This window comes from Dermacentor andersoni, chromosome 1 (assembly GCF_023375885.2).
Source record: "Dermacentor andersoni chromosome 1, qqDerAnde1_hic_scaffold, whole genome shotgun sequence".
NCBI lineage: Eukaryota > Metazoa > Arthropoda > Arachnida > Ixodida > Ixodidae > Dermacentor > Dermacentor andersoni.
The window spans coordinates 271,590,394-271,616,255 of record NC_092814.1 but is presented as its reverse complement, the minus strand read 5'-3'; the positions used below and the strand labels follow the sequence as shown (position 1 = coordinate 271,616,255).

Below are 25,862 nucleotides of genomic sequence, written 5' to 3'. Positions count from 1 at the left end.
GTCACAGTTAGGTCACGTAAGTACATAAATCGCGTAAACACACTGGAACATAGTCATCTGGCATAAATGTGGAAGAGCCAACTCACAAAACAGATCACATAAATTCACATCAATTTAGATAGAGAAAGGAATTGGATCTGCAATCAATAATTTCCAACAGTGTTACTCCCAGAAATTTGTGGAGGGCCGCTAGCGTTTAGTGTCGTTAATGATGAACAAAGAAAAGAGAGATAGAAACAGAAAGAAGAGAGCAAAGGCAGGAAGTTTAACCAAGAGCACGTCCGGTTTGCTACCCTGCACTGGGAGAGCGGGCAGAAAGGGATCAAAAGAGAGAGAGAGCGCCAGTAGCACGCACACTTGAAGGAGCACACCAAGTCTACAAACTGTCGCAGAGACCGGTCGACTTGAGATACTGCAATAGCAATTTCGTTGCTTTCTGTATCATCGACGCGCACGGCCATGGCCCAAGACTCTTGGCTTCTGACAACAGTCTTCAGCCCCGCTGGTTTAATGCTTTCTGGAGAGGTTCGCGCTCGACGTCGTACCGCGGACAAAGACACAAAATGTGCTCAGTAGTTACTGCACACTCAGGAAAAACACACCATCGAGGGTAGATTGTATGTCGAAACACCCTTTTTCGACCCTTACTTCTCCGAAATTTTGAAGCATGGGTGCGTTCGTTAGCAAAACACCTTTAGTACACCGTTTAATTTATTTCGGGGTGCTAAAACAGTGTTTTGTGTGAACTATACACCTTGAAGAATTTAAGGTTACTTCAGCAGTTCAAGCAAGTAAAAAAGCCATACGTGTTTGTTTCCCAGCGGTTTCTGCCAAGTCATTGTTCAAGCACGTGATATTGTCACAGCAGGCTATATACGGATGTCAGTCTGCTATGTCATGTCTCCGGTAGTGAAGTGGAAATACATAACATTTATTGTGATAGCAAATATATGGACAGTCCAGGCGTATTTCTGCCGTTCACTGTCCCCCTCGGTGTCGCCGTCGCCGTGAGGTTCCGTATAAAGCCCATGGGCGATAAAATCGTCGCTGCGCGCCGTATGCTGCATGTGCAAATGAAAGCTTGCGAGGGTGAGCCGGCGAACGCGGCTCGATCTCGCGTGCGCAAGTGAGGAAGGCGGGGTGTAAGCGCGCCTTCTTCTGTCACGCGCGAGGCACGGGGGGTGAGGACAGGGGGGGGGGGGGGGGGGGGGGGGCGTTCTTCTATGGCAGCTGCTGCTCACGGCGCGGCCGTGCGAAAGTGATCTGCAACGTGGCCTAAGTGCGCGGCCGCGCGGGTCTCATCTTCAAAGCGATCTGCGATGTTTGCAGAGTGCGCGTAATGTTGGTAGCTTCGCATTCGCTGTGCTTTTGACGTTTCGTTCGGGTTGAAGCGTTGAATACACTAATTCGATCGCTGCTGCTGCTGCGATTCCTCACTACAGCGTTTTCACAGCGAGTTTCCGCACTCATCGAGCGAGAGGTGTCTATTTACTTGTGCGCGCGTGAGACCGTGCTCGTTAATTTAGTTAGTAAGCGAATGTTTACAAGCTTATGCGGCCGATAAAACTACTATCCTTACTTCATATAGCTATCTACTAATTCGCTATCGCAATCGATGCTTCGCCTTTAGAGCGAAACTGCGACTTTTTTTTCTTTTATTTCTTGCCCTGACTTTCGCTTTTTCCACCGGCTCCGTTCAGGCTGTTTCAGCTCGGTGATGTTTTAGCTGCCAATCGTCAGTGAGTCATAACGCACCCCTTATGGCGAATTCGCCAAATCGCACAGGTGCGCACCGGGACCCCCAATTTGTTAACAAAACGTTGTTCCATGCACTGAAGCACACAAGTAACTGGAACGCCAATGCATTTCTCCGCAAAGTTCGGGAATTTATATCTTGAAACTGGGGTCGTCTTGAGAATTCGTTCCAAGTGGATCCGCCTTGCGAAGTCCACTGCTAGAATTTGTAAATTGCAATATGGGTCATAAAATAATTAGCTAAAAAAGTTTATTGGGGAAATCTTGTTAATTAGTTCATTTTGCATATCAACTTTTTGTGCAAGTTGTGTCCGCCGCTTCGAGTAGACCGGCTCATCAACTAGAATTGAGCTATCTGCCACACGCAACCTTTAAAAAAATTTGAAAGTGTTCGCTGAAACACCCTATTTGTTTCGAAAAACACTTCGGTATTACTTCCGCGCATGCCCGAAAGACTAGGATAGTGACAGAATGAAAGATGTCACGGGTAAAAATGAATGCATGAAAGATGTCACGGGTAAAAATGAATGCATGCATTTCTGAAAAACACATTCGCGGGAAAGGTGGTAATTCCAGAAAATCACCCTTTCATATTGGTGTATTCGATCGCCCAAAACAGCCTTTGCTATGGATGTAAGTGGGTGAGTTATAGACGCGGAAAAACGCCCTTAAGGGTGCAATTTTCCTTATTGTATCGGCTTCCGCAAGAGTCACACATAGGCGTGATAAGTAAAGTGTTCTATCAAAATAGGAACCTGTTTATTTGCATAGCGTCAAAAAGTAAAACATGGGCGACGTACAAGTTTAGAAAATAAGAAAAAAATAAGAAACATCACTGCATGCGGCCAAATAGTCTCTACGCAGCCACGTTCGTTTTTTTTTTTTTTTGATAATAAATCACAGTTGCATAGTCTTCATTTCGTTCATGCTGACTATAGTCCGTACTTAAGCCATTTTGATACTTTCGGCGCCCGTGTTAGTCTCTGTTAATGCGCCTACGCGCCGGCAAAGCACTCCTTCCTTCCTGCCGCAATAATTTAATTTGAGTTCGAAGCTTACACATTCCTATATTCAGAATCTACAGGACTGCCTGCACGCTCCAGAACTATAAATTGCAACAACACACGCACGCACACGCACACAGAAAAAAAGAACTTTCAAATGCACCCAGTGCCACGAGCTTGTATGGTATACATCCTCAGACAGTCTCCACTTCCCGAGTCGGTTATTCGGCGGCACGTAATAAAGATCTTCGTGAACGTGTGAATAACATCAAGTCTAAAAGTCAAGTACAGGCAACCGAACGAAAGCCGGGCTCCGTTTTGTGGGTGAGCTGGTCGCGAAGAGAGGCGTGGACCCGCGAAACTCGTTCTAAATGGCCGTAACAGAGTCACAAAACGTACAGAGTAGAGAAAAAAAGGAGCCGCGCCCTCACTTCGCCCTTCTCTCTCACGCGACCAGCACGTGAGCCGAGTAGTACGGTCGGTGGCAAGTGGGATTGGAAATGAACCACCCCATATGCAGGAGCCCACCGCCAGGGGAGTTTTCCTCCAAGGTCATGTGGTCCACCCTACTCGCAAAAGAAGACGACGTCACTAATACACGCAGTGACCGGCGTATATGGACTCGGCATAAGACGACATGTGCCGTGAGTCGCCTTGGAGGAAAAAGGGGGGGGAGGGTGGAGGGAGGGGTAGCAGCTTACTGGGTCACGGCAGCCAGATGCTCGCGACAGAGAGAAGGGAGGCGAGGCAGCTAGGACGCGCATTCCTCTCAGTCACTTTGCAGCCGGGGCATCATACGGGAACAGCGCCTGCCCGCTCATAAGGCATATCAGCCGGGCGGGCAGGCGAACAAGATCGCCGCCGCGCGGACGCACAAATGACCGAAAGTCGGGCAGCGCTCCGCGCCGCTCCGGAGCAGCCGCTTCGCCTTCATACTCGTCGAAAGAAGGCAACGAACTATCGCAAGGAGTGCGGAAAACTGGCGGCGGCATGCGGAGAGGGCGAGGAAGCGGACCGTTGAGCGACCCAGACCCAGTTATTTTGTGTTTGCATCCGCGCCGCTGCCGCCACCCCCTCCTCACCTCCGCCTCCCCTCGCTCTTCCTGCATTCACTTCCCCTCCTCCGCCCCGCGGCCGGCATCTTCCGCGCCGGGGCTACGGGGCCACGCATCGCCGCCTCCCACATCACTGCACCCTACCCTCCCTTTCTTACCTTTCCCTCTACTCGCCTCTCTCTCCCCCACTCTCACGTAATCTTCGCGTTCCGTTCACCGGGGAGCACGGCTCTGTAGCCTCTCCCCCATCGCTCGGACGAGGCTGAGGGAGAGAAGAAGCCACCCGTTGTTAGGTCATAGCATCAGCCGGTCCTGGCCAAAAACGCTGCAGAGGACCGCCGAGAAGAACGTGACTGCGTTCGCGGGGAAGCCAGTCAGTGGCCCGGCACTGCGCCGCGAATTCGCCCATGTGCCATCACCGGCGGATCTGAGTGACCTAACACAACATCCACGCCTTCCTTCTCGTTTGGCTCGAGTTCTTGACAGTTTCCCTTCTGAGATTACCTTCCGGTATTCTTTTTGACTCGCCGTGGCGACTTCCCGTTGGCGAGCCTGACACCGTGCGCTTTTCTCGGGTGGAGACAGCTCCGCTGGGCAACGCTTTTACGAGAGGACTATAGACGACCTACGAGTCACACAGGTGAGCGGCAGCTGGCTTGAGTTTCATTCTTGCGACACAAATGCTCAACGACACTAACACCTCAGGGGGACCACATGCGACTTGACGCACTTCGTACTTTGTTGCAATTAACGCAGTACGAGGAACCACGAGGGAGCAGTGGAGAAGCAGGAAACCGAAGTCAAGCGTACTTGTAGCGCATACGGGGTTGGTGTCTTCTGCTCATTCCTTAATTTTTTTTCTGCCAGTCGTCTTCAAGCAGTCTAACCGTTGCACCCGTGTTTCGCTTTCATCAGAGCACTACATTCTTCATATCCTCATGCAAGGCTTCTTTTCCTCTTCCTCACCCCCTCACCCACACAGAATCTTTTCTTGTGGTATTTGCGTCATGCATTTCGAAGTATAGCTACCTCGTGCACCAATGGCTTGCTTTTATTTATATTTTATTTTCACCGTCCTATTATGTCTGTATGTCCGACAATGAAAAAGCCACGTTGAATCTGTTAAAGTAACTACGACTCACCGGAGATAAAAAAAATATTGTGATTTATTTTATCTCCAATGAGTTCATCGCTAATGCAAAGCACGACGATTGAAAGCTCAACGTGCGCGCCTAATTTTTCTTTAATTTTATAAACCTGGAAAGGATCGCGCCTTTCTTTTGAAGTGGACATTGTTTCTGTCGCCTCGTGGTATACGAGGCGATAGCGGTGATGCGATGATATTAACAGCTTTCAATCTCAATGGAACGATAAATGTACTGTCGCGCTCAGTATGAGCTACAACGCGTGCACGCTTTGCGACGCGCCTTCCGTCGCAGCTCGTACTGAGCACGACAGTAAATTCGCTCTCTACTCGTGCTTCCCTTTGGCGCTTCGATATATGCCTATCCATGCGAAGTGCTTCATTTGTGAACGGCCCTGGAAATATTTGAAGCGCAACGTCCGGAATTTTGAATGGCGGCGCAAGCCTCTAAATTCGTTTTAACGTTAGACAGTAATGAAGGATATCCCTAGGTAAGAGAGCTAATACAGTCAATCGCCTCTACATCGAAACTGCCTGTACAACGAAAGATTCCGTGTGTCCCGGCCGAATTCCTATCTTTCATCTGTATTGCGAATACCTCTTCAGCGAAGAACACCGCAACGAATTTGCCTGTACAACGAAGGATTTTAGGCGTCCCCGATGGCTAATATGTTGCTTTACAAGGAATGCACTCGGGGGTTCCGCCAATGCTCTCCGCAGCCGCCATTGAGCTGCGATCAGTGCTAAAACTAAAAGTGACGTGCTTGACGAGCGTGACGATCACAGCGAGCATTTGAATCGCTCAACTAAACTCATACGTCACTTGCTGCAGTACAGCAACAGCTGTAACGGCTGACGAATGCGTTGAGGTTGAGGTCGACGCGAGTCGCTCGCAACTGACGACCAACGATGTAGTCGAAGCCAACGAGGCAGTAGTGATGAAGAGCCTAAAGGCGGTAGAACAAATTTTAGCAACAATGGCGGCAATAGCAGCCGAGATTTGCCGTGTAGGTTGCGTGAACCTCGATGACATAAGATCGGACGCATTGTTAAATCGCGCCGGAGGATGCGTGCAGAAGGAGATTTATGAGTTCTTTCAATAAGTATGTGTTGGATTTATATATGTTCAATAAAGGTTTTAGTTAGCTGGACGTGCTTAGCCTGCTCTAGGTCTTCACAACAAAGGGACCTGTGTAACGAAGGATTTTTGAGGTCCCAAGCGCTTCGGTACAGAGGCGTTCGGCAGTAGCTGTTTGCATGCTGCATTGTTCGGACGTACAAGGACGTAGAAGTCCCCAAAATGTTGCATGCGTTCCCGTTTGTACAGCACACGTTTGTGAGTCGGCTATTGTAAGCGGTTAAAATATCATGCAACATCTCATAGCGAGCCCGGCGCCCATTTTATGCTTGCAATGGCGCTGCACTTCATCCTTCTCATTTTTTAAGACACGCAGGTGTTGCATGAAACACCGTATAATGGAGACTGTGGTTCACCCATAGAACGAGCGCCGTGCCTATACGCCATCTGTCGCAGTGGATCAGTGGCTATGGCATTTTGCTACTGAGCACGAGGTCAGCAGTTCGATTTCCGGTCGCGACGACCTCACTTTTACACTGGAGAAGTGCAAAAGAACTTGTGTACTTCGATCGGGGTGTGCGTTAATGAAAACCCAGGTCAAAAATAATCCGGAGCTGTCCAATATGGAATCTTTCATAGCAGAAGTTTTGCTTCGAGATGTTATACCTCACGAATGAATCAATCAATATGTCGTTTCCTTGCGTGTTATCACACTTTGCTACCAGCCTGACAAAATCACTGGTAATGCTGCGTATTGGTCAGTGTCACCGTTCACTTGGTACGTTAGCAAACGCACTACGGGTGAAGTTTTGTCCAAAACTTGTGAAACAAATGAACAAGAAAGGACGCAGTGTGAGGGATCTGAAACTTCAATAATTCTATGAACGGTCCATTGAAGCGGACGACGGCAAACGCACAAAAACGCACGTGCGTGTGTAATGTGTCTCCTCCTCTTGCACCCCCACCGCCAAATAGGAAAGTTGCACAACACGTCTCGCGACGCGCCCGCGGAGGCCCGTTTCCAAAGCGGCAACCCCTGCAGCTGTCGCCTGCATGCAGGCCAGGCACCGTCGCCAGGAGCGGCTGACCTCGAACTCTGCGCCGCGGAAACAAAGGGCCGATTGCGGCTTTGCGCTCCCCACACTGACCTCCTCTTCGAACGGGTTACATAACGGGATGAGGAGACCGCGGCGCCCGGTCAAGCGCCGCGCGGGTGGCCAGAGAACTCTCGTGCGTGCAGCGGGGGTCATCATCTCGGCAAGAGCGAAAAGGCGGCTCGCGTCCTCACGAAAATGGCTTGCCGAGCGACGCGCATTTTTCACACCGGTGTATGAGACTTACCGCACCGTCATTGAGAACCGAGTGCGCGCAGCTGAGTGAGAGAGAAAGAGTTTATAGGAAACTGAAGATGTCAGCCCTTCTATATACAGAGCTTGGCACTCCAGGTGACGTGTTTTAGATGACGTGAAGAGGCTGGCAGAGGAGCCGGTGCATATTTTCAGGGGGAAACGCGCGCATGTTTCGCTTTGCGACGCCGCATTGGACAAGTACGTGCTCGAAATGAACGGCTACTTTTGCCCGATGCGAGAGAACTTTGAGGCATTAGCCATGCAGCGTGTGTCTCGCACCGTTGCAATACGACCTCTTTTGCGATATCGCCCCGCCGTTCTACGAGCAGACCAACATGTAAATATGCGCACGCAGTGCATATAGTCCAAGCCCTCCCCCGGCAACTGTCACGGCGGATCGCGTAATCGTCCCGGCCGCGGAAGGGTGGACTTGTCGCAAGCTCGAAATCTCGGTTCCAATGTGGGAAATTTGTTGGTGCCTGTAGCGTCTGGAAATGACCTCCTTAGTATTAGAATCCATGAATTCATGGGAACTCGAAAATAAAAAGGCGTCGCACAGTTTATCTGCGTTGCACCCTTGTTTGTAACACACTCCAACACATCTGATTCAACACTGTACCACATCGAATATGCAGCGATATAGAGCGTGCAGAATCAGAAGCGCGCCACCGCTAACTACAAAATGGGCACCTGCAACCCGTTAACCTGCCTATATCACGGCATCATGTACGCAACCTGTAAGGCGTTGCCCACCGCCAACATGGCATCAGGCTGCTTGCCAGTAGCAACGGGCTATGTCGAGCTCGGAGCTAAATATGGCCCAAGAAGTGACAGGCGTGTTATCGTCGCGCCTCATTCGTGAGACGAATGTCTGCAGTTTCGGAATTGGAAAGTGAAAGAAGCCACGCTAACAGTATAGCTCCGCGCGTCTGTGTAAATATATACATATGTTACTTTTCGCTGTCTTTGAAAAAATATACAGGCTATGAAAGACCCTCTAGGGGAGCTGCTGCTCATTTATTTACGACACCCGTTGCCCTTGACAGTACGCGATCGATAATCTCCAGGGATCTGCGTTTTCACGCTTAACCTTCACTGCGAGACCTCGTAGCGAAGGTTTAACCTTCATATGGTTGGGAACTGACCCAAAAGATCTCGACATCGGCAGCAGACTAGTCAAAGTTCTGGTTTCACAACGTTGTGTTCATTGAATACGACTGGTAGGAATTGTATGTGATCAACTTGTAGTGAGTGAGTGAGAGAGAGAAAGAGAGAGCACAAATAGGTCAGAAAGGTTAACCAGCTGTTGAAGCGACAAGACGGGCTGGTTGGTTCTTGTATTCGTATATCCGCAGTGTAAAATATGAAAAGGCACACACACAGAGAAACGAAATCGACGAGTCGAGCACCGAGTGCGGTTGGCTACCCTGCGTTTGTGAAAGTGAAAAGGGAAGGAGGAAAGAAGGAGAGAAAGTGAAGAATTGCCATGCACGTGGGACCGCCGACGTGATGGAGTTTTCAGCGTTGCGTCACAGACAGTCGCTCAGTCTGGTTGCCTTCAGTAATCGCGACATTGACTCTGTAGCCTTCTGCGGCTGTCATATGCGAAACTATGGTCAGAAGATCTTGTTCAAGAGCAGTTCGCGAGGCGAGCCTTTAATTTTCGAACGATACGCAGTATCTCAGTTGTACAGATTCTTAGCAACCACTGGCGTTGCAATCGGCGTTGTCGGTCATTCATATCAAGACTGAGTACACTACACTGAATCCAACGCCCAGGCGTAAGCAGCAAAATACTATAGTTATTTACTTCGGGGAAGACTTGTAAATGCCCAGCGCAGTATACTTCATCGTATGTTTAATGAAACAGAAAATAAGCGGATAATCGTACACTGATGAAAGCCGAACCAAAACTCAGCAGTACCAATAATTAGAACGCGTTAGTTTGCTCGTACGCTACACCTTATTAGCGCTAAAGTAGCTTGTGAGAGCTTTACCATAAAAACCCGTACATAACGCAAACAGTTGTTCAGAACCACACATGGAACACTTGCTTCTCGCGTTACATTCGAATCCAATATATTTCCAGGCCTTACAGAGCGAGTGTTACATAATGGAGGTTATAATGCTCTCTCTCTCTCTCTCTCTGTTTAAACATTGCAGACCGCCTTTATTTAACTAATAAATTGAGGCATGGCGCTATCGGTCGATGGCGGAACCGACCATCGATAAAGTCGAATTACAGTGCAGGATAACTGTTTGCTTTGTAATTACCCACTGATAGCAATAAAACGTGAGCGAAAGCTGGGTCTTTTTTTTATAATTCATATCAATCATCACATTACATTTGGGACCGCTTATAATATTACATAGTGACTAGCCTCTTTAACAGCGCTAACCTTTGCATTAATTTTGTGCAAAATCAAGCCGCCTAGTGAAACGATGAGATTAACAGCGCGTGTAAGGCGCTGCCATGAACTTCTTGTTCTACGGGGAACCGACATATAATGAAATAAACAGCGAAATTACTTGCGAATTCACTTGCGGCATCTCAGTAATGCTACGTAATTTACCAAGTGATTTCATGTCGACTAAAGAACCACCGTGAGCGTACACGTGAAGACCCTGGATGTGATTCATAACGTCATGTTCGAGCACTCTGTCTAGTAAGGCGTAATTATGTGTGCCTCGTGGTCTTCCTTCTCTCGAAGACCCCCGCACCCCTCACCCTTCCCTCATTTATTTATCAACAAGAACCGTCGCTGCGACATTAAATCTACTATTAAATCTACTCTACGATATCGTCCAATTGTCATCTTGATGGGGAAGCCCATTAGAGCATAATCTCATGAGAAGCATGTTGCTGTGATGGGCTTGAATGATTGCCATGTTACATACTCAACGTGATTGGGGGTCAATGTTTCGCCTTTGCTCTTGGTATTTGGAATGTTTATCTTGCGATTCTTGCGTGCGAACACCCAGGAGGCGCGTGGTCTTTCAAGTCTCGCAAGAAACTTGCGCAACGTATTGCCGCGAGCGTAATTTCGTAAGCAGCGCTGATGAAAAAGCGATGCCGGTTACGCCGTATATGCCTACTCTGGAAGAAAACAAAACAAAGCAAGAGAGAGCCGGCAGCCGCGCTCCTTTTTTCCGCTGTCATTGAAGCGCTGTGCGTGGATACATTGTATACGTTGCCTACGGCTGAAGGACGGGCTCTAGCATTTGAATGAGTAACGACGGCTCTGTATGGACAAAAAAAAAAAAACGAGAAAAAGTGTCCGACAATTGCGAAACTCTCTAGTGTGAAATTTGAGAGCGCAGCTCGTTATGCGTTTTCATTTTGCGATATATCGAGGCGAATCATTTGAGTTTGAAATCACCACACCGACTGGCATTGGGCCAGTGCCGTCAGCATCTTCGCAGGGGGGCGGGGGGGGGGAGGCAGTATGGCATGAACGCTGGCATGATGAGCGGCATCGAAGCCAGCTGTGGAAGACGACGACGAACGCGCGAGCAGTGGCACGAGCGCGTTCGGGCGGTTACGCCGAGGGTCGCCGACGCTGAACCCAGGGACGGACGCCTAGGAGTTGCGATCTAAAAACAACAATCTTGACACCTGTACATTTCTCTACTCGAACTCAATGACACCAAGCTCGTCAGCGAGTCACGCGTGGGCTCAATGATCGAATTCACAAAACAAGCTCTTCGCAGCTAACCTAATATGGCTCGCCACCATCCCGCGTGTTGACCATTCTATCGTCGTTTGCAGCCTAGTATATTTCTGAAAATTTCACCTGGTCGTCTTGCTAACGCAGAGTTCGGGGACTCCGCCTTCGTTTTATTGTGGGGTTTGACGTCGCGAAACCGCACACTGGGCTACGAGGGACGCAGTATAGGGAGAAGCACCGGAATAATTCTGTCCACCTGGTATTTCTTAGCGTGCACGCAAAGCGCGGTAGACTAGCGCGTATGCATTCCGCTCCCATCGGAATGCCACCGTCGCAGCGGGAGTCGAACCCGCGACCTCGTGCTGAGCGCTATAACGTCATAGCTACGGATCCACCGTGGCGGGTTAACTACCACTGAGCACTCGTTCCTCGTATTTATTTATTTATTTGTTGCAACACACAGGCACTCAATAAACAAATAATACAATTAAAAAATATATATCGAGGCTAGGTTTTAGAATAGATCGCAAAACAAAAATGAGGAACACAATGAACAAACGTCAGCATGAACAGTAAAATATTTATGAACTTCCCAAAATCTATTGGTTTTGTTGTATTAGAACTGCTGTCACTATAGTTTATTTTTGTACGTTTTGTTTATTACTTTTTCGAGAGCATTTGTGTATTAAGAGGAGTAGCCGCTGCCGTCTAAAAATAGGCGCCGACATCTGCTCCAATACGGCTAAAACACACACACACACACGACGCGTATTAACGAACAGCCCACAGCGGCATTCCCGTGATTGGAAGAAGAGAGCGAGACACTTGCGCTAACCAGGCTGTGCCACGTTCGGTAGACGAATTGCACGTGTATAAAATGACGCGGAACGCTGCAGACAAACCTCGCTGATTTGAGTCAGGCTAAAATCGCCAAGGTACGGGGTGTGAAAACTCCTTGGCAAGCCGCGCAGTATGTATATATACTGTTCTTGTTTTCTCGCCAAAAGGAATCTATACTCGTACGCAGCAAACGACCCAGAAATGAGGCTCGCGAGCAGCTTTTATTCTTCGTCTTTTCTTTCTCTGCGATAATTATCATCGCTGCCTCCTAAAGTTGTGATGCCGGCAAGAGTGGGTGAGCCAACTGTATTCCGTGCTTCGCACCACCCGTTAGAAGGCTCGCGGATGTAACGGTGCTGAAGGAAGTGCATGCTGGGAAACGGGGCTAGCTTGCGTATCGCACAAATGTGAACGAATCGGCGAGCAGCGCTGCCGCATACAAGCATGATATAGTTGTTATTTTTTTCTTTCCCGATACGACGCTGCAATCAATGTCAACGAATACATGCGCGCATACGGTATCGTGCTGTGTTTTTTTTTCTCCTATTCCTCACTTCTACTGTTTTTTCACGCAACGGTCCCTGCGCGGATAATTTATTTACAGCTCCTTCTGTGGATGGGTTAAGCGATAACGGCCGCAGGTACTCGCTCAATTAACCATGTCGCCATTATTAGTTGCCTTGTTTAGGTCGGAGACGTAGCTGCGGTTGCCTATGATGTGCCTCGGTATCCAAACATTGCGCAGTTAAATTATTATCTCGACAAGAAATGCACTATTACCATGTTTGCGCAAAGAACAAGCGTATTGCGCACGCGCTTGAACCGTCCAGTTTATCGTCACGAGAGAGAGAGAGAGAGAGACTGCATTTAATGAAAGCTGGAGTTAGATTTGTTGACGTCCTCGCATACTACCCCAAGTGTCGCGTGAAAGATGTGATGTACACAGTGGTCAGCCAAGCACACAAACTATACATACACCTATAGACGCACGCACATTCACACTGATCATAAGGCCTGTAGAACTATAAAAAAATGTCACAAGCGTTTTCGTTTTACGCAGTGCGTAAGCAGTGTTTCACCGCGAGCCGAGAATGCCCCCAGGTTTACACTATAGAGTCGCGTCACAATTTCGACGCAGCCTTCAGAGGCTGCCTGCATGTCTGATGAATATAGACTGCAGTCACATAAAAGATGATGAAAGTCCTCAGGAACATTGCAAGCTGAGCAAATCGCGGCGAGTCTAATTACCGGAGTTTTCACTTCAAGTAGTTCGTGTATGCCCCGTTGAGCTTTGCGGTGAAGGCATACTTGGTCTTGTACACTCAGCCGTCGCGGCATGTTTAAACCGCGAGTTGGGTGAGTCTCGTAAGGGGGTCCGTATGAAAGGTTCGCATCGCACCCAACAGAACGCTGTGAACACCACTCGACAGTAGACACCAGACGCGGCTTCTTTCCTCAAAAGTGGTTTCGTCGCGAAAAACTTGCCCTTCGCGATCTCGTTTGTCTCTTTGCTGCTATATTAATGGCATTGGCTATATTCGTTACTTTAGCAAGCATAATCGCCATTTACAGACGTAATTTCAATGTTCTTTTTTAAAATCCTGACTCGACACGCCCCCAACAGATGGTTCGCACTAATAAGCTCAGCACAGTAAAAGGCGTCGAGAGAGAGAGAGAGAGAAAACAAGGGTAGGAAAGGCAGGGAGGTCAACCAGAAAAGCATCCGGTTTGCTACCCTACACTGGGGGTGGGGGAAAGGGTCGAGAAATTGTTGATATCGTAATGCGGCAGATGCTTGGACAGAAGGAATTTCCTTGGATCTTCAGCATTGTCTTGACACATGATTGTCGTACCCCTGCAGATTGGTATGTAGCGTGACAGCTGATGAGGTCCGTATGCTTATCTCGTTTATCAATGTTATTTACCGTCTTTGCCGCGAGAGGGACGCTGATTATACGAAGCATCCAATTATTACGCCTACGGGATGACGGAATAACTAAATTCTACGCCTACATTCGAGTTATCCGGAAGCTTCGTTTAAGCGAGTTTCGTTTAACTGGAGCTCACTGTATAGCACATTTTTATAGCCTCCGCAAATTAAATGGGAGTGAAATGCAAAACTGCTCGAGTACTGAGATTTAAGTGCTCATTAAGGAACCCCAGGTCGTCAAAATTAATCAGGGGTCTCCGACTACTCGGCCTGCCTCATAATGAGATCGCGGATTTGGCGCATAAAACTCCAAAACTTAATTTCATCCTTTTGCCTGCGTAGAATATTGGGGATAGCTTTACGGTTCTATGGCATAGTTTACCATATTCAGGAACTTGCTTCCGACAGCAGCGAATGACTGGCTTCGTGCGCATCGTCTTCTGGTCACAGATTTTCTGCCTGGCGAAATGTACATGTAGAGCACGTTTCTTTCATCGCTGCTTGTTTTTCGGATTCTTGGCACCTCTAAATCATAGTTTACCTACTTATGCCATTTCGTTGGAGGCGATCACTTTTATGACCCTTGTGACGCGGCTATCTTGAAGACCATCTCGAAGGTCGTCTTTATCTGAAATAGGCACACACGGCGTAATTATACACTCGCCAGTCTTGAAGAAAGATCACCCACCGATACCACAAACCATGGCGTATCTGATATTTAAAGTGAATCAGGCTTTCGTATACGTCCAAAACAAGTTACATGTTTTTGTTTTAATTTTTTTAGGCACGAATGGTCCAAGAAAACGTTTAGAAAATGCAACTCTTTCTTCCTTTTTTTTTTGTTGATACAGAGTTTGAAGTCATACTACTTGGCTGAAACAGCATGAAGTCATATGCAGCCCGTAGTCCTCAGTGCGTTTCTTAACGACAGAGAGAAGAAAAACAAACAAGAAAAGCACAAATTCTGCACAACAATTATAAGAAGCCTAACCTTAACGAGCTCAAAGCAAAAACGCAAGTCAATGGACGCTTTCGCTGATTACTAACATAGGCCCTGGATGGCTTCCGCTTTTGCTCATTGACGTAGCCCGCTAAATTTAGCGAGCAAGAAAGGCGTCGGCTGCAATATCGAGTAGCAGGAGTGCGTTAAAATCTAAGCCTACACATTTTCAACACTTTTCCTCTGTACATAACCACAATTTTACAAGTGAATGTTGCCATAAGTTTTACGAAAATTTTATGTATTAGTCTTGAGGCGTAAGGCGCATGTCTTTTATCTCAAAACTTAAAAATAGACTTTCCGCACAGCAAAACCACTTAAAACACGCGCTTTGGGTTACTGCGCAGTAGACTGATAAGGCCCGGGATCGGAAGTTTCTTGGGGCCGCACTCTCGCTGCTGTTATCGCGTGAGTGAAATCATCTAAACCTGGTGCGAAATGTAAGAGACCGTGGGACTGCGGGACACTTATGACGTAACACTCTTCTACGTGTGCGGATATTTCGAAAATGTATGAACCGTTTACATTAACGGTACACAAAATAACGCCCAATAATTCGCTGGCTCGTTCGTTCGTTCGTTCGTTCGTTCGCTCGCTCGCTCGCTCACTCACTCACTCACTCACTCACTCACTCACTCACTCACTCACTCACTCACTCACTCACTCACTCACTCACTCACTCACTCACTCACTCACTCACTCACTCACTCGCGCACAAACTTCACACTGAAGGGCGTCAGGCTAGCCTTAGCGCTTACTATATTACTCCGTGTAGCGTCATCATCATCCTCATCACGTGTCATAAGTCAGCATCACGAATCTCGCCTCGCGAGCCACGAGCTGAAGTGCGCGCTCTCGTCAACAGCCGGGCTTTTACCTCCCGTCGTCCCTTATACTCTGAATGTCATACTTTGAGGTGTTTGATATATGACAGTATGACGCAACACTCCGGCCTAGGCGCCTAATTATACGCTTGCAGCAGCACGCAGCGGCTGTCGCTCGGCGCATATCGAGAGTAGAGGAGAAAAATTAAAGTTATTTCCACGGCGGATGACCCATAGTAGGGTCTGTAGTTGGCTGCTCGGTACTGGTGGAAGAGATAAATGAATTCAAAGCTGAGCGCGGAAAAAAGTAAAACAACAAGAAATCGGAAAGGAAGACTGAAAATGCTCAGACAAGCACGAGAGAGAGCACCGCAAACGTTTTAAGCATTGAAGCAAGCCTTTATATTACGGCGAGTCAACGTTTGCAGCCAATCGCATTAAACCGGCACATCATATTTCATCCAGGCGGGATCATGAACACAAAGTGCAACCCTTATTTGCTCGTACACTTAAGTACCATGTTCACTTCTAGTGCAATCCATAAACGAATGGAACGCCTTACCAGAAAACACTGTCGCTTGCACTGATGCAGCTAGTTTTCAAAGGGAACTTCTGGGCATCTCCAGGAATAACGGCTATCTTTGTGTGTATGCGTCTCTTAGAATTATAATATGTAAATTTTTTTTTGTTTACTCGTGCACATATAGATGTGTCACTCAACCTTTATATTATGCTACAGCGCTTACCAATTTCGAGATTCATTTCAGTGTTCCTGTTAGTTATGCGCATTCGAAATTGTGTAATATTTCTCTCGTTGTGCCTGATTTAAATATGAATAGCATCCAGAAGGTGTAGTTAAACTTTCTTTATACCATTGTTTTTCTTTTACCCAACTCATACCTTTCTTTTTCTTCTTGTTTGTTCAGGTGTTTCTATATTTGACACAATGATCTTGTATTGCACCCCCCCCCCCCCCTATGTAATGCCATTCAGGGCCTTTAGGGTACCTAATTAAATAAATAACTAGATGAATAAATAAATAAATAATAACGAAAATCTAAGATAGAAACATTGTCTGCCCCATGCAGCAGATTATACGTGGACTTCAACGAAAGGCTTAAGAAGCTTATGGCGTGAAGCAAAAGTGGCCAGTGGTTAGTACTCTCAGCACTTACTTGGCGTATCTGGTCCGATAAAATTGTAATGGTGACTGTCGATTAAAAGGCTGGCTGCTTATGTCACCTTTCGGCCTCCTTAAATTTCTGCAATAAAGAAAAATCATTGCGTTCAATTTCTTGAAAAACGAGCGTCCCGTATCTAGCCGCGTAACAAAGTACGGTATTCACAGATAAAACGTCAGTACAGTATGCATTTCTAGCTGCGAGTCAAAAAATAAAAAAAATTAAATTATTAAGAAATGTGAATAAATTACGCTGCATCGACCCATGGGCGAAGGCCCGGTACCTTCAAACTTCCGTAAGCCTCTTTTCGCCAAAGTGTGCCCGAAACGTTTTGTTGGAAACAAACGTCTGAATTATTCATTTACTGACTGAAAAAATGGTTTCTCTTGTTTGTTTGTTTGTTTGTTTGTTTGTTTGTTTGTTTGTTTGTTTGTTTGTTTGTTTGTTTGTTTGTTTGTTTGTTTGTTTGTTCAGTTGCGGGAACAACAGCTGCGCTGTCAGTCACGTTCCCTGTAACACGGAGCTTTGTCAGGCATTTCAGGTCTGTCAGATTTCGTCCGGGAGAATGCCTTGCGTACAGTGCTCGAAAGTTTACAAACGCTCCGTTTTCATACGACACGTAAGCATGAGCCTCGCCTGTATGCCTACGATTCTCGCCGCATCTGTAGCTGCCATATCCCGTGCCACAGTATATGCAGGTTAGTTTATACTCACGCTGTCTTTCCAATCCTTGAATATGCCGGCCGCGCCTGTCCAATTGTCTCGAATCACATCTGTCATATTCCGCGGGCTGATTGCTTCAAGCGAGAGACGTCCGTCATTGCTTTGTTGTACCCTTATACCCTCGACATGTTGAGTGCCTTCTGTAGGTCACGTTGTGCGTATAGATTAAGAAGAGAGAGAGAGAGAAAATTAAAAAAATATAACGTGATACGCTTACCAAACGGCAATAACACTTGCGTCGTTTGGCTCCCCTGCAAAGTATTGTATTTTGCACAAGCTTGCTGTTAGCTGAGTAGCTCTTTCTCAAACAGTAGCAAGTAGAGGATAAAATGGAAGTTTTATTCAATGCCTGTAATAAGTTAAATTATGTTTAAACTAACTTTAAAAAGTTATGTTACAAATATTTTACAATGGAAGTGTATACGGGACCCAATTGAGCGCCCTTTGTTACTAGTATAATAGGATGTTCCTTTATACTGGTACTTTTCCCTGTATTCTCCTTTGTCGCAACTTCAGCTGCACGACTATGACGTACTGTTGAACCATGATGTTTCAATGAATTTTTGTGTTCACTAACAGGTAGGAGCATTCACACTTACAGTAGTGCGCTACGGGACCTCCTTTAACATGCTGCGTTGTGCATGTGTACAGATATAAGCGAATTAACGAACAAGTCAAACTGCAAAGTGCACTACCAAGTGCGCAAAATCTATAATTGACATTTCTTTCCTCTTTCTCTCCTAACCAAATAAGTCCGCTACACAAATGAATTAGTCTTCTTCTTTCATCTGCCCTTCCCTGCGCGTCGCGCTACCTCTAGCATACCAGCTGTACGAATGCGTTCCAATCTTGTCCAACTTTCGACGATTTCGAAACTATAATGAAGAAAGTAAAAGAAAACTCCACCGGCGTAGCAGCGCGATGCGCGCTAAGCCCGCCAGCCATGAGTGCGCGCATACCTCAACACGCTCGAAATTTTTCGCCTCAGAAATCCCTCGAGACGGCGCAGCTGCGCGGCAAGGCATGAACTCAGTGGGTTAATGTGCCGCATTTCACAAGGGGGACAATCTTTTTGGCGTTGGCAAAGCACGGCCGAGGTTTCGCGACTTCGGGGAAGGCGAGAGATGAAGCGAATAACATATCGGAGCGGCCGGGCAATGTCGAAGGAGAAAGCAGTCAGCGTGCGCGAGATGAGGACATCGCGGATACGCGAACTGGGCCGCGCGCCTTGTCGAGGGGCAGATAATCGCGCAGGTCGTCGCGCCGCGCTCGTTCGCGTCCGGCTCCAGCCTTGCGCATGCAGCGCAAAGTTGTCGCGGGTTCGTAGGCGACGGAGAATCGAAAATTGCGCACCGTTCTTTGCCTCAATCCCAGGCACTCTGCGGCAGGCTGCTGCCTCGCCTAGTTTCTGGCCTCTTCGATTAAAGAAGAAAATTCGAGACCCCGATGGTGAGATCGAAACTCTTGACTCCCAGGGCAGCAGCGCCGGGCACTTCAGCCGTTAGGCCACGGTCGCACGCATGTCGATCTCGTGCCAACGCGAAGTCGCTCTTTGAAACGACTCGCGCGTGCGTCGCGTCACGTGACGCGAGCGAAAGCGCGCGCCACGTCTTCAGTCGGCCACAGATTCACGCTGTCTTTTCCGTCATGCGCGTTGATCGCGATTCCGGCGCATGTTCGCAACTGAGCAATTCAAGCGTATAACCTGTACCACTTACAACCAAGAGTCTTGGCTTGCGGAGTGGAACAAAGAGGCTGGCAGGCAGGAGGACATTTGTGTTAGCCGGTGCCTTCGCTGTGCAGCTCGAATAAATGGCGCCGTGGCGAATCGGTCCCGTATTCGGGAGCTAAAATTGCTCCTAAGGGCACATTCCAACCAAACCCTGTGCTGGATATATCATCAGTGAAGGCGGCCAGCCAATGGCAAGCAGCACTTCACGTACAAAAAGCTTTGGGGAGTCCGGCCCCAGATCTCGAAAGTAGCCGTATACCTGCTGCACAAGGCATTCGAAGTTCAGAATCGGAATCAAATTTTATTGTTATTACATGTTGTCATGGCAGGTTATTAAATACACAAGAAGGTTTTCAACATTTTTATCCAGAAAGTAAGCTACTATATGCATTTATGCAAATAATAAAAAAATAGCTTGAATGTTTGGTCTAGTTAACCCAACCTCTATGTTTTACGCTCAAAAGGCCGCTATCATCGCCCACATATTTATTAACATTCGAGCTCACTACCTTTTGTATTTGCGGAGTTTAAGGTGACCTTGACTTAAGCGAAACTTGCAGAATTGCTAGTGAACGCGTGGCTCGAGATATCGGGAGTAAACGTTTGCTATCGAGCTGTAGGAGTTAATGAGGATTAGCGTGATGTTGCGTAATCATTATATAAAACTGTTCCTTTTAGCCTTCATTCCAGAGTGCGGAGGGGAAATCCGCGCTTGTTCGCTGTGGCTTATATAGGGAGAAGTATTCACTGAGCGGCGGCGCCTACATCTTCCTGCATTATTTTTTGCGTGGCTATTTCTCATTTTCAGAACTACCGAGCTAGTTGTCGATTCCCCGCGGTGGCCCAACGTGTCTTGGCGTTCTACTGCATGCTAATTCGATCTGTGTTTTGATTTACGGGTCGCGGCGCAGCGAGCACGTTCCGAATGAGGCATGGGTGCGAAAATTATCGCTTGCCGTTTTGGCGCACGCTGAGGAAGCCCGGCAAAGTTTTATTTAATCCACGGCGCCTCCGTTTCTCGATTATAGATTGACGGCTCTCGTAGCCCAGTCGTGGCTTCGGACGTGAAGCCAGTCTACAGCAACAAGTAAAGACAACTTCACTGTCGGTATACGTACAGAGTGCGACGATGGCTACGTATACTTGCTTATTCACTTCTTTGTGTTCTCAGGGAGCCAAGATTTTGCCGCGCACTTTTCAGACACGCACGTGCGAGTGTACGTCAGAGTTGCGGAGTGGCAAGTCCAGAGTCGCGATTATTCCGGAATTGATTCCACATGTTCAAACACCCGGAATGGAATGCGAATGGAAAGGGGGCCCGAGATTCCGGAAAGGAGTTGGAATGGAATGGGCACCTAGTCCTGGAGTGCTTAATGTTGATTTTAAGCGAGAGTATAAAACCGGTATATTTGTCCATTTGACTGAGCTGGACCTGGCCAATTATACGATTTCTAAATTTTTACTCAATACCGGCTCTTTCAGTATCTACGTATAGGCGATTTTCTCCACCGTGGTATTACAACATGGTGTCCTATACAAATTCTAAAGACCCGGAAACTTTTCTGCGTTACAAGGTATAGTTTAAGTGCATTTAAAAGCAGCAACTTTTAGCCCACAAGCATGAATCGATTTAGCAAGAGTATACTTTACCTATCACAAAAGGATAGAGGCCTAAAAGTACTTCGCAAACAGTCGCCCTGTGTACGAGTCTACGGACGAGTAGGGAACGCGCCCCGTGTTTTATTTTTTTTTTCCTAACACTGTCAATTACCCAGAAGGCGTGATAACAGGCGATCAAAAAGACGTGCTGGATAAATAATGGTGCTCGTTGATATGCCAGTAAACGTGAAACAAAGATCGTCCCGCAAGACATGTCAATGCGTTTCGCTTTTGTTTTAGTCAACAATGTGACAAAATAGCAGCCCATACGCGAACATAAAAATAGTATGTAACGTTATTTGTAATGGTGTCAAGACTTCAAAAATGTGTTCGCATAGTTACTAGGCACACAAGGGCGAACAATTATAGAGAAGCCGTTTCATCTGTTGGTGGTGGTGGTGGTGATAAACTTTATTGAAAGGGGGAAGGGTAAATCTGTTGGAATTGGAGGAGCGGAATGGATCGACTCGGTTACTTCAATAGGGGAAATATGGTCCAACTCTCACCACTCGGATGAGTTAAAAGACGTGGAATTACTGAGATGTCCGCTCTGCGGCGTGCAGTTGGACTGTATGCGGCCCCACTCAGCAACTCTGGTGGATGTGCTCTTGGCCGTCTGCGCAGAGTATATGCCGCAGATAACTGTAATAGACGTGTGATTCACAGAAACTCCGTGAGCTTTACCGTGCGCCAGCGAGGAAAGAAGTATAGAAGTAGAAAAGAATGAAGGGGAGACCCGCGATACGCGCGAGTACACGCAATTCGCACGAACGACAAAGCTTCCGTGCCGTTGACCAGCGAGAATTGAACGCATGCAAGATACGGACGCGCACCGGAGGCGTTAATGAAGGCGTTACTGTGTTGGGAGAGGGAAGATATGCGGCGAAGGACGAGAGACACAGGGGAGAGGAAAAGTGCCTGACGCGATAGCAGCCGCTGGAGAGGGAGAGGTTCTCGGTACCTCCTCCAAGGCGGCGATCGCGCCTAGCGGTACTTGTTCCCACGGCTGGTGTCCGAAGAGCACAACACCGCAAGCTTCGTGATCGAAAGAAAAGAAAAAAGAACAGCCAAATAAAGAAAAGGAGAAGGAAAGGGAGAAAATGAGAAATCTGTGGGCGCCGCAACGCGCAGATTCGGTGTCATACGCGCGCGCCTGCGCGAGCGCATCTCGTTTCCTCTTAAAAATCGTATATATTTAAACAGCCGCCCATCTCCAGTCACCGCCAGAACGAGAAATTTCGCCGCCCACAGCATATCGGTCCCACTCGAGCGCACGCGCACGCATCAACCAGGGAGGAGAGACAGAGCCGAGTTTATAACATCATTGTGCGCGCAGTCCATTCACCGAAGGCTTTAGAGGAAAAAAGCCAGAGGAATCGTCTGATTTTGGAATAACGTAACTACAGGCATCGTCGCTCTCACGTAATCCATCCGCTTCTTCCAGAAAATCGGATACCAAAACAGGTGAGCTGCACGCTTCTGACGCTCGCCTGCGCATCAAAGCTCGTGCGTTGTTTCGGCGTCGAAACCGCCGTACTCTCGCTGCCGAAGAATTTGTAGCCTATGGGAATAGTCGCGAGTGTAAAGTGGCCGTTCGACGTTTGAGTGTGTGATACATTTGTCGAACAGTCACTCATGCGTAAGTGAAGCCTGCTAGCTTCATGCCGATGGATTTTGGCTCCCGTAAAGTGCAGGTCACCCGCATTTCACAATAATGTCGTCGATTGTCAGAAATTAAACGCTCTTGTTACGCAAGTTATTATGGCCCTCTTTATAGGGCTCTTCGTTTGAGCGAGAGCTTGCCGTTAATACTTTCCAATGAAACGCGACTTCATCGGATCCGGTCAAGGTCTAAGCAACGTTTTTATATGTAGATGTCGCTGGATGCTCTTGTCTAGTGCAAGCTATAATGCATTGTGGTAAAGCAATACTGCATGGTTAGTTACTTTAAGTGATCCTATAAATAATACCAGCAACAAAAGCGTGGTATTTTTAAAGGATCGTTCAAGTAACTTGCCACATGGAAAGCTCTTATGTCTCGCAAAAGCTCATCTGTTCTATCTCGGGAAGCATGTGATGCTGTGTGTATATATATATATATATATATATATATGTATATATATATATATATATATATATATATATATATATATATATATATATATATATATATATATATATATATATATATATATATATATATATATATATATATAATAAAATGTGATACCTATTTGCGTTTTATAACCTTATAGTTGCCAACTATAGTGCCGATACAAATGTCGCACGCGAGACATCGGAAGGAATACATTTTTATAAGTGACTTCTGCCGTGCCTGACGCACAAAGAAATTAATTTATTAATTAATTCGTCCTCGCTGGCACGTTTTGACAACCGGCCGCTTTCGAAGCAGACAGTCCTGGAACGCCGAAGTATACAGTCGTCGCACCACAAGACAGTCAAGGCACTTGAAACTTTTGCGTGCGAGTGGTCTATTAGAGAGAGTCGTCCTCACGGACATTCTCAACCTCCTCTATTTATTTTTTCTTACCTCTGCTTTCCCCCGCCTATTCTTTCCCTCTTTCATTCCCCTTCCCCCATTGCAGCGTATAAAACCAGAATATTCTCCGGTTAACCTCCCTGCTTTTCCCACCCTGTTTATCTCTCGCTCTCTATCTTTCTATCTCATTCATTCATTCATTCATTCATTCATTCATTCATTCATTCATTCATTCATTCATTCATTCATACATACATACATACATACATACATACATACATACATACATACATACATACATACATACATACATACATACATACATACATCTTAAAGGTAAACATTTTCGTCAAAGATGTCTGGCTGCGTAGGAAGTATTACAAACGAGAACTGCTTAAGATGGTCCCGACGTTTCGAGATCGGCTCGGTCCCTTCTTCGAGGGGGTGACTGAAGCGGCCGAAGAAGCTGCTTCTTCGGCCACTTCAGTCACCGTGTTACACAATTTAGCTACTGGTGAATTGGGTAGACCCATGACAATAAACAAGAGCAAATGTCGCCGCAGGTTTTGAGAAAGCGCGTCACTACTAACTCAACACAGGACAGCGCCACGCACGCGATTCAGACTTTCGGGTAAAGGAAGAGCTGCAGGGATCATTAAGTATGCCAGCTTGAATAGTCGGCATAAGGCAAGCGTGCGATATTATACGATTCGGGCCCATACTGACAGAAAAAAATGAATAAGCTGCGCGGAGTCACTAAGCTAATCTTGAGTGATCTCCGAACGAGCGAACGCATTTTCCTTATACGCCAACGCAGCGCACTTTCTACGCAGGCAGCCTTTCTTGTTTCCTTGATTGTTTCTGTCTGTATACATGCACATGGATTCGGCATACCCAATGTGCTGCCACGTTCAAATTTCTGGGATAGTTTGCAGTAATTGTATCTCACAAGGAGGGCGACATAAACAATAACCGAGCCGTTATGACCTTTCTCGCGTACTGTGGCAAGGTTGTGAGATATGAAGCGTGACACAGGCATGAAACCCAGATATTAAACCGCAGCCCACAGGCACGCAGTCTTTCTTTTTTTTTTTTTTTATAGCCGTGGAAACTGCCAGTATGGTTGTCAAACTGACAACGTAAATCACGCTTAGAAGTCGCCATAAAGGGCCACCCCACAGCGCCTACGTGTTCCTGGTTTCCGCGTTAACACTTTCCGATATCGCAGCCTCGTGAAAAAGGAAAAAAAAAAGTGGGAGAGAAAGAGGAAAAAAGAAGGAGATGTTTTGGTGTCATAAAACACACTCTCACGCGTTGCGTGCCCGCCCTTTCGAAGCCATTAACGGAACATCAGGCGGCCTCTTGAAACTTCGCAATCGCTGTCGCGCGCACAAAAAGAAATATTACGTAACGTCTTCGGTCTTATTTTCTTCATTCTTTTTTTTTTCGGTAGTATATACATAGATGTCGGCACCAGAGGATGAAGCCGGCTATTCCTTGTCACGTAGGAAGAGTCGCAATATGCAGCATACGTTCGCAAATGAGTAATGTGTTTAGGCACGCGCATAATGAGTCCTTGTATCTGAGAGGGAGAAATAGAGCAAAAAAAAGTGATAAGGCCGGGGTGTTAATTAGAAAAGCATCTGGTTGGCTGCGATTCGTTGGTGCAGGGGAACAATGAAATAGATAGATGGCAGAGAGAAGGAAGGAACAGGAACGGAAGAGGCGTTGAAAGCGTGTACGCGCGCCGACAGGACCACGTGCACGGTCAACACCTTTCGCGCCCCGGCCATTCACGTACAAAACGCACAACTGCCCGATTTCGACAATTAGAGGAACCTAAACATGAATTTTAGGCTATTACAGGCTAAGTGTGAGTAAGTTTATTATGACTGGAGCAATATGCTTTTGCTGAAAAATGTCACGCTATAGTTCCAACAATCAAGGTGGTCGTCCACGTGTCTAAAAAATTTGTGGCAGAGGAACCTCACAATGCCCCTCTCACACTGTCACATTTTTGCTGCATTATAGTTGAAGATCAGTAGCAAGACGATCATAATAAATTAATAAAGCGTTAGAAGGTTAAATTGTGGGGAAAGTTTTCAGATAACTTGATAAATATTTTTGGCGAACCTAGCATTATTACATCAAAGACTATTTCCCTTGACATAGTATACTTGTTCGAATTAGTATCTGATGCCCTCATGTTCCAGCATGAGTGTCCCAAAGGTATCCGACTGCTGCATTGCGCTTACAATGAAAGCTTGGAGAGCACGCAACCTCATAATCGTCATTCTTATTAGAGTCCTTCTTTGAAGTTCAAGGTTCGATTCTCAGCTGAAGTTCACTCGTCACTATATGTTTTGACTGCAAAAAGAAACTTATTGTCCTTGCCAACGTTCTTATTCGTTGCACTGTTC

The 25,862-nt window shown here is 46.9% G+C and overlaps 1 protein-coding gene across 2 annotated transcripts in view; it reads left to right on the top strand.

Moving 5' to 3' along the window:
* Positions 1-4,152: 4,152 nt before the first annotated feature.
* The window catches only part of LOC126547642 (acyl-CoA Delta-9 desaturase-like), a 109,269-nt gene continuing 87,559 nt past the window's right edge, over positions 4,153-25,862 (top strand). The window contains exon 1 of one of the 2 annotated variants that reach the window (XM_050195555.2): positions 4,153-4,454. The gene's annotated coding sequence lies outside the window, so the exon portion shown is untranslated. Of the gene's footprint in view, positions 4,455-21,459; positions 22,407-25,862 lie in introns of those variants that run through there. The other variant, XM_050195554.3, reaches the window with a different exon arrangement.